The sequence below is a fragment of the Coregonus lavaretus genome (assembly GCF_964263955.1).
Source record: "Coregonus lavaretus genome assembly, contig: HAP1_SCAFFOLD_8322, whole genome shotgun sequence".
NCBI classification, from domain to species: domain Eukaryota; kingdom Metazoa; phylum Chordata; class Actinopteri; order Salmoniformes; family Salmonidae; genus Coregonus; species Coregonus lavaretus.
Window position 1 is genome coordinate 10,001 of NW_028158875.1, and position 9,716 is coordinate 19,716.

The following is a 9,716-nucleotide window of genomic DNA, read 5'->3' on the forward strand; positions in this document are numbered from 1 at the left end:
GAGGAAGAGGAAGGAGTGGAGGATCTGGAAAGAAGCTGATATTAAGACTCTCTCTCTATATACACTGCTCCAAAAAATAAATCGAACACTTAAACAACACAATGTAACTCCAAGTCAATCACACTTCTGTGAAATCAAACTGTCCACTTAGGAAGCAACACTGATTGACAATACATTTCACATGCTGTTGTGCAAATGGAATAGACAACAGGTGGAAATTATAGGCAATTAGCAAGACACCCCCAATAAAGGACTGGTTTTGCAGGTGGTGACCACAGACCACTTCTCAGTTCCTATGCTTCCTGGCTGATGTTTTGGTCACTTTTGAATGCTGGCGGTGCTTTCACTCTAGTGGTAGCAAAAGAAGGAGTCTACAACCCACACAAGTGGCTCAGGATGGCACATCAATGCGAGCTGTGGCAAGAAGGTTTGCTGTGTCTGTCAGCGTAGTGTCCAGAGCATGGAGGCGCTACCAGGAGACAGGCCAGTACATCAGGAGACGTGGAGGAGGCCGTAGGAGGGCAACAACCCAGCAGCAGGACTGCTACCTCCACCTTTGTGCAAGGAGGAGAAGGAGGAGCACTGCCAGAGCCCTGCAAAATGACCTCCAGCAGGCCACAAATGTGCATGTGTCTGCTCAAACGGTCAGAAACAGACTCCATGAGGGTGGTATGAGGGCCCGACGTCCACAGGTGGGGGTTGTGCTTACAGCCCAACACCGTGCAGGACATTTGGCATTTGCCAGAGAACACCAAGATTGGCAAATTCGCACTAGCGCCCTGTGCTCTTCACAGATGAAAGCAGGTTCACACTGAGCACATGTGACAGACGTGACAGAGTCTGGAGACGCCGTGGAGAATGTTCTGCTGCCTGCAACATCCTCCAGCATGACCGGTTTGGCGGTGGGTCAGTCATGGTGTGGGGTGGCATTTCTTTGGGGGGCCGCACAGCCCTCCATGTGCTCGCCAGAGGTAGCCTGACTGCCATTAGGTACCGAGATGAGATCCTCAGACCCCTTGTGAGACCATATGCTGGTGCGGTTGGCGCTGGGTTCCTCCTAATGCAAGACAATGCTAGACCTCATGTGGCTGGAGTGTGTCAGCAGTTCCTGCAAGAGGAAGGCATTGATGCTATGGACTGGCCCGCCCGTACCCCAGACCTGAATCCAATTGAGCACATCTGGAACATCATGTCTCGCTCCATCCACCAACACCACGTTGCACCACAGACTGTCCAGGAGTTGGCGGATGCTTTAGTCCAGGTCTGGGAGGAGATCCCTCAGGAGACCATCCAACACCTCATCAGGAGCATGCCCAGGCGTTGTAGGGAGGTCATACAGGCACGTGGAGGCCACACACATTACTGAGCCTAATTTTGATTTGTTTTAAGGACATTACATCAAAGTTGGATCAGCCTGTAGTATGGTTTTTCACTTTAATTTTGAGGGTGACTCCAAATCCAGACCTCCATGGGTTGATACATTTGATTTCCATTGATAACTTTTGTGTGATTTTGTTGTGAGCACATTCAACTATGTAAAGAAAAAAGTATTTAATAAGATTATTTCATTCATTCAGATCTAGGATGTGTTGTTTAAGTGTTCCCTTTATTTTTTTGAGCAGTGTATATATACAGTGGGGAGAACAAGTATTTGATACACTGCCGATTTTGCAGGTTTTCCTACTTACAAAATATGTAGAGGTCTGTCATTTTTTTCATAGGTACACTTCAACTGTGAGAGACGGAATCTAAAACAAAAATCCAGAAAATCACATTGTATAATTTTTAAGTAATTAATTTGCATTTATTTATTTTGTGTGCTCTAGGGCGACAGTGTCCAGATGGAATTTGTATTTGTGGTCCTGGCAACTGGACCTTTTTTGAGAACACCATTATTTTTGTTTTACTGAGATTTACTGTCAGGGCCCAGGTCTGACAGAATATGTGCAGAAGATCTAGGTGCTGCTGTAGGCCCTCCTTGGTTGGTGACAGAAGCACCAGATCATCAGCAAACAGTTGACATTTGACTTCAGAGTCTAGCAGGGTGAGGCCGGGTGCTGCAGTCTGTTCTAGTACCCTGACCAATTCATTGATATCTACACTACCAGTCAAAAGTTTGAACACACCTACTCATTCAAAGGTTTTTCTTTATTTAAAACTTTTGTTTTTACAGAATAACAGTGAAGACATCATAACAATGAAATAACACATATGGAATCATGTAGTAACCAAAAAAGTGTTAAACAAATGTTACTACTACCTGGTTACTACATGATTACATATGTGTTATTTCATAGTTTTGATGTCTTCACCATTACATTTTTACATTTTACATTTTAGTCATTTAGCAGACGCTCTTATCCAGAGCGACTTACAGGAGCAATTAGGGTTAAGTGCCTTGCTCAAGGGCACATTTACGTCATTTAGCAGATGCTCTTATCCAGAGCGACTCACAAATTGGTGCGTTCACCCTATAGCCAGTGGGATAACCACTTTACAATTTTTTTGGGGGGGGGTAGAAGGATTACTTTATCCTATCCCAGGTATTCCTTAAAGAGGTGGGGTTTCAAATGTCTCCGGAAGGTGGTGAGTGACTCCGCTGTCCTGGCGTCGTTATTCTACAATGTAAAAAATAGTATGAATGAATAGGTGTGTCCAAACTTTTGACTGGTACTGTATGTTGAAGAGGGTGGGGCTCAAGCTGCATCCCTGTCTCACCCCCCGGCCCTGAGGCAAGAAATATGTGTGTTGTTTTGCCAATTTTAACTGCACACTTGTTTTTTGTGTAAATGGATTTTTATAATGTCGTATGTTTTTCCCCCAACACTGCTTTCCATCAATTTATTTAGCAGGCCCTCGTGCCATATTGAGTCAAAAGCTTTTTTTGAAATCAACAAAGCATGAGAAGACTTTGCCTTTGTTGTGGTTTGTTTGTTTGTCAATTAGGGTGTGCAGGGTGAATACGTTGTGTGTCGTACGGTAATTTGGTAAAAAGCCAATTTGACATTTGCTCAGTACATTGTTTTCACTGAGGAAATGTACGAGTCCCCAAGGTTGCTGTTGACACATTTCCCACGGTAGTTATTTGGGTCAAACTTGTCTACATTTTTGTGGATTGGGGTGATCAGTCCTTGGTTCCAAGTATTGGGGAACATGCCAGAGCTGAGGATGATGTTAAAGAGTTTAAGTATAGGCAACTGGAATTCATGATCTGTATATTTTATCATTTCATTTAGGATACCATCAACACCACAGGACTTTTTGGGTTGGAGGGTTTGTATTTTGTCCTGTAGTTCATTCTATGTAATTGGAGAATCCAGTGGGTTCTGGTAGTCTTTAATAGTTGATTCTAAGATTTGCATTTCATCATGTATATTTTTTTGCTGTTTGTTCTCTGTTGTAGGGCCAAAAAGATTGGAGAAGTGGTTTACCCATACATCTCCGTTTTGGATAGATAGCTCTTCGTGTTGTTGTTTGTTTAGTGTTTTCCAATTTTCCCAGAAATGGTTAGAGTTTATGGATTCTTCAATTAAATTGAGCTGATTTCTGACATGCTGTTCCTTCTTTTTCCGTAGTGTATTTCTGTATTGTTTTAGTGATTCACCATAGTGAAGGCGTAGGCTCAGGTTTTCTGGGTCTCTATGTCTTTGGTTGGATAGGTTTCTCAATTTCTTTCTTAGGTTTTTGCATTCTTCATCAAACCATTTGTCACTGTTATTACTTTTCTTTGGTTTTCTGTTAGAGATTTTTAGATTTGATTCTCTTTTTTTCTCTCTCTCTCTCTCTCTCTCTCTCTCTCTCTCTGTCTCTGTCTCTGTCTCTGTCTCTGTCTCTGTCTCTCTGTGTCTCTCTCTCTCTGTCTCTCTCTCTCTGTCTCTCTCGCTCTTTCTCTCTCTGTCTTTCTATGTCTCTCTCTCTCTGTGTCTCTCTCTCTCTGTCTCTCTCTCTCTGTCTCTCTCCCTCTCTCTCGCTCTTTCTCTCTCTGTCTTTCTATGTCTCTCTCTCGCTCTGTGTCTCTGTCTCTCCTTCTCTCTCTCTCCCTCTCTCTCTCTCTCTCCCTCCCTCCCTCCCTCCCTCCCTGTCTGTCTGTCTGTCTTTCCGTCCGTCCGCCCGCCCGCCCGCCCGCACGCCTACACGTGGGCGAGGACATTGGAAATTTTATCAAAGCTTATTGGATGATAACTTGTTTTTAACTAGGACAGAGGAATTTATAACATAGATACAGCAAATCCCCTTATTGTATGGGACACTTTTAAATGTGCCTTTAGAGGCCATGCAATTCAGTACTCGTCTCGAAAACAAAAGCAATTTAGGTCAAAAGAGTACATACTAACAAAGGAAATAGAATGTCTAACAGAACAGATATATAGCAATAAAAACTGTAACATAGAGGTTCAGAAAAAAATTAGAGGAAAAAAAAAATTATAAATAAAAGAAATTGAGAAACTTACTCAAGAAAGATCAAGTGTAATATATTATAAAAATAAATCAAACTGGATGGAATATGGGGAAAAATGCACCAAATTCATTTTTAATCTTCAACAAAAAGAATTTACTGAAACTGGTTGCAAATGACGGAGTCACCCATGATTCACCAAATGATATTTTGAAGGAGGAAGCAAAGTACTTTAAGCATATGTTTTCGTTTCAGTCGCCTCCATCTCCTCTAACTGAAGCTAATTGTAGGGCTTTTTTTTATTGATAATGTAAAATTAACAGCCACACAGAAAGACTCATGTGAAGTTGAAATTACAGAGGAGTAACTTCTGGATGCAATTAAAGACTTTAAGTCCGGGAAAACTCCAGGGTTGGATGGCACACCAGTCGAGGTATACCAAACCTTTTTTTGATATACTCAGAGGACCGTTATTAGCCTGTTTTAACCACTCCTATGTAAATAGATTATCAGACACTCAGTGGGACATATAAAAATCCAGTCAATTAAAACAATTGAAGGCCCTTTACACTTCAGTGTTGTGATGCAGAATTTATAGCAAAATGTATAGCGCATATAATTATAAAGGTATTGTCGGACATTTTTCATTCTAATCAGACAGTCTTTTTACATGGAAGATACATTGGAGATACACATAAGGCAAGTACTGGAAACAATAGAACACTATGAATAATCTGGGAAACCAGGCCTACTATTCATAGCAGACTTCAAAAAGGCTTTTGATCAAGTATGACTGGAGTTTATATATAAATGCCTGGAGCATTTCAATATTGGAGAATCTCTTATAAAATGGGTTAAAATCATGTATTGTAAGCCTACGTGTAAAATAGTAAATAATATATATTTCTCAGAAAGTTTTAAACTGTCAAGAGGAGAAAAAACAAGGTTGTCCACTAACGGCATATCTATTTATTTTGGCCATCAAAATGTTAGCTATTAAAATCAGATCCAACAATAATATCAAGGGATTAGAAATCCAGGGCTTAAAAACCAAGGTGTCGTTGAATGCGGATGATTAATGTTTTCTTTTAAATCCACAACTTGAATCACTCCACAGCCTCAAAGAGGATCTAGATACATTTTATAACCTCTCTGGACTACAACCAAATTGTGATAAATGTACTATATTACATATTGGATCACTAAAAATTATAATTTTACATTACCATGTAGTTTACCAATAAAATGTTCTGATGGTGATGTGAATATACTCGGAATACATATTCCAAATGAAATAAATGATCTCACTCAAATATATTTTAATATAAAGTTATCAAAAATAGATAAGATCTTGCTACCATGGAAAGGTAAATACCTGTCAATATGTGGACAATCACCCTGAATAACTCCTTAGTATTATCCCAGTTTACCTATTTGCTTATGGTCTTGCCTACGCCTAGCGAACAGTTTTTTAAATTATATGAGAAAAAAATATTCAATTTTATTTGGAACGGAAAGCCAGACAAAATTAAATAAGCCTATTATATCATGAATATGAGTTCGGAGGACAGAAATGATTAACTATTAAAGAATTAGACCTATCACTAAAAGCTTCAGTCATACAAAAGTTATACTTAAATCCGAACTGGTTCCCTAGCAAATTACTAAGATTGTCTCACCCCATGTTCAAGAATCGCCTTTTTCCCTTTATTCAGATTACAACCTCTCACTTTCAGTTATTTGAAAAGGAAATAATCTCCCAAATATCACTATTTCTAAAACAAGCCATAGAAAGTTGGTTGCAATTTCAATGTAATCCTCCAGAAACTACAGAACAAATAATGCAACAAATATTGTGGTTAAACTAAAATATACTATTTTTTTTTCTTATTTTTTAAGATATAATCTTTTTAAATGATACCATAGGTAGGACTGGTGGAGTTATGTTGCACACACAGCTAACAAAAACATATGGAAATGTCTGCTCTACCCCAAATTACAACCAAATAATTGCAGCATTACCGCAAAAATGGAAGAGAAAAGTGGATGGGGGAAAAAGTAAGGAACTTGTCTGTCGGCCCTGCATTAAAGAACATAATTGGTTAGAGAAACTTGTGATAAATAAAAAAGTATGCCAGTTTCATTTATGGACCAAACGATTGACAGCCGTCCCATATAGATTGCAAAATAGTTGGCAAGAGATTTTTGACGTACCGATTCCATGGCATAGTGTTTATGAATTGATACACAAAATGACACCGGATTCAGAACTTAGATTTGTTCAATTTAAATTATTATATAAAATTCTTGCTATAATTCATTTATAATAATAATTTTAAAAAAGAAACAAATTTAGAAACAAATTTAACAACATCAACAAAAACGATTAGAAATTAACAATAAACATTGCACTCAAAAAGGTTTCAAAAAGATAAAGAAATGTCAAGTGGTATATTATCAGTTATGTACAGTGTTTTAGCAATGTGCAAATAGTTTTGCAATGTGCAAAAAGGTTCTACAGCTGCACCATTGAGAGCATCCTGACTGGTTGCATCACCGCCTGGTATAGAGGTCCTGGAGGGCAGGAAGCTTGGCCTCAGTGATGTACTGGGCCGTACGCATTACCCTCTGTAGTGCCTTGAGGTCGGAGGCCGAGCATTTGCCATACCAGGCGGTGATGAAACCAGTCAGGATGCTCTCGATGGTGCAGCTGTAGAACCTTTTGAGGATCTGAGGACCCATGCAAAAATCTTTTCAGTCTTCTTAGGGGGAATAGGCTTTGTCGTGCTCTCTTCATGACTGTCTTGGTGTTTTTGGACCATGATAGTTTGTTGGTGATGTGGACACCAAGGAACTTGAAGCTCTTGACCTGCTCCACTACAGCCCAGTCGATGAGAATGGGGGTGTGCTCGGTCCTCCTTTTCCTGTAGTCCACAATCATCTCCTTTGTCTTGGTCACATTGAGGGAGAGGTTGTTGTCCTGGCACCACACGGCCAGGTCTCTGACCTCCTCCCTATAGGCTGTCTCATCGTTGTCAGTGATCAGGCCTACCACTGTTGTTTCATCGGCAAACTTAATGACGGTGTTGGAGTCGTGCCTGGCCATGCAGTCATGGGTGAACAGGGCGTGCAGGAGGGGACTGAGCATGGACCCCTGAGGGGCCCCCATGTTGAGGATCAGCGTGGCAGATGTGTTGTTACCTACCCTTACCACCTGGGGGCGGCCCGTCAGGAAGTCCATGATTCAGTTGCAGAGGGAGGTGTTTAGTCCAAGGGTCCTTAGCTTAGTGAAGAGTTTTGAGGGCACTATGATGTTGAACGCTGAGCTGTAGTCAATGAATAGTATTCTCACGTAGTTGTTCCTTTTGTCCAGGTGGGAAAGGACAGTGTTGAGTGCAATAGAGATCTGTGGGGTTGGTATGCAAATTGGAGTAGGTCTAGGGTTTCTAGGATAATGGTGTTGATGTGAGCCATGCCCAGTCTTCCAAAGCACTTCATGGCTGCCGATGTGAGTGCTACGGGTCGGTAGTCATTTAGACAGGTTATCTTGGTGTTCTTGGGCACAGGGACGATGGTGGTCTGCTTGAAACATGTTGGTATTACAGACTCAGACAGGGACATGTTGAAAATGTCTGTGAAGAAACTTGCAAGTTGGTCTGCGCATGCTCGGAGTACACGTCCTGGTAATCCGTCTGGCCCTGCGGCCTTGTGAATGTTGACCTGTTTAAAGGTCTTGCACACACCGGCTACAGAGAGCGTGAACACACAGTCGTCCAGAACAGCTGATGCTATGATGCATGCTTCAGTGATGCCCTTTGTAGTCCGTAATAGTTTGCAAGCCCTGCCACATCCGACAAGCATCGGAGCCGGTGTAGTAGGATTCAATCTTAGTCCTGTTTTGATGCTTTGCCTGTTTGATGGTTCGTCGGAGGGCATAGCGGGATTTCTTATAAGCGTCTGGGTTGAGTTCCCCTCCTTGAAAGCGGCAGCTCTACCCTTTAGCTCAGTGTGGATATTGCCTGTAATCCATGGCTTCTGGTTGGGGTATGTACGTACGGTCACTGTGGGGACAAAGGCATTGATGCACTTATTGATGAAAACAGTGACTGATGTGGTATACTCCTCAATGCCATTGGAAGAATCCCGGAACATATTCCAGTTTGTGCTAGCAAAACAGTCCTGTAGCTTAGCATCTGCGTCATCTGACCACTTCTGTATTGAGCGAGTCACTGGTGCTTCCTGCTTTAGTTTTTGCTTGTAAGCAGGAATCAGGAGGATGGAATTATGGTCAAATTTGCCAAATGGAGGGCGAGGGAGAGCTTTGTTCGCATCTCTGTGTGTGGAGTAAAGGTGGGCTAGATTTTTTTTCCTCTGTTTGCACATTTAATATTCGGTGTGTGAGTAAGAGAGAGAGACATTGAATATTAAATGTGCAACCAGACAGACAGAGACACACACAAACAAACACAGACAGATAGACACACACACAAACAAACACAGACAGAGACACACACAAACAAACACAGACAGTGTCACGAACGTCGTATGAAGGAGTGGACCAAAGCGCAGCGTTAGTTGCGAATATACTTGCTTTATTTAATTAAAGCATACACACGAAAATAACAAAACAATAAACGACTCGTGAAGTCCTCAGTGACAATGACCGAACACAGAACAAAAACCCCCAAACACAAAGTGAAACACAGACAGTTAAATATGGCTCCCAATCAGAGACAACCAGCCAACAGCTGACACTCGTTGCCTCTGATTGGGAGTCACCCAGTCAAACATAGAAATAAACAACCTAGAACACCCAACATAGAAACAGAACACATAGAAACAAACACACTCTGGCTCAATAACTAGAGTCCATTTGCCAGGGTGTGACAGTACCCCCCCCTAAAGGCGCGGACTGCGACCGCGCCTCAACAAAACCCCAAACAGGGGAGGGCTGGGTGGGCATTCCTCCTCGGAGGCGGCTCCGGCTCCGGGCTTGACCACCACCCTTCCATAATCCCCCCGTAGCGCCCCTGGTCCGGTCTGACCCCGCTGACTGGATCAGGACTGGACATCGACGGAGCGGATTGCTTAAGCTCCGTTGTGGAGCAGCTGACCGGTACCTGATCAGGCACCGGACTGACGACGCGCACCCCTGGCTTGGCGCGTGAGGCAGGAACGGACCGGACCTGGCTGACGATGCGCACCCCTGGCTTGGTGCGTGGAGCAGCAACGGACCGGACCGGGCTGACGATACGCACCCCTGGCTTGGTGCGTGGAGCCGGAACGGGCCTCACCGGACTGACGACTCGCACCCCTGGCT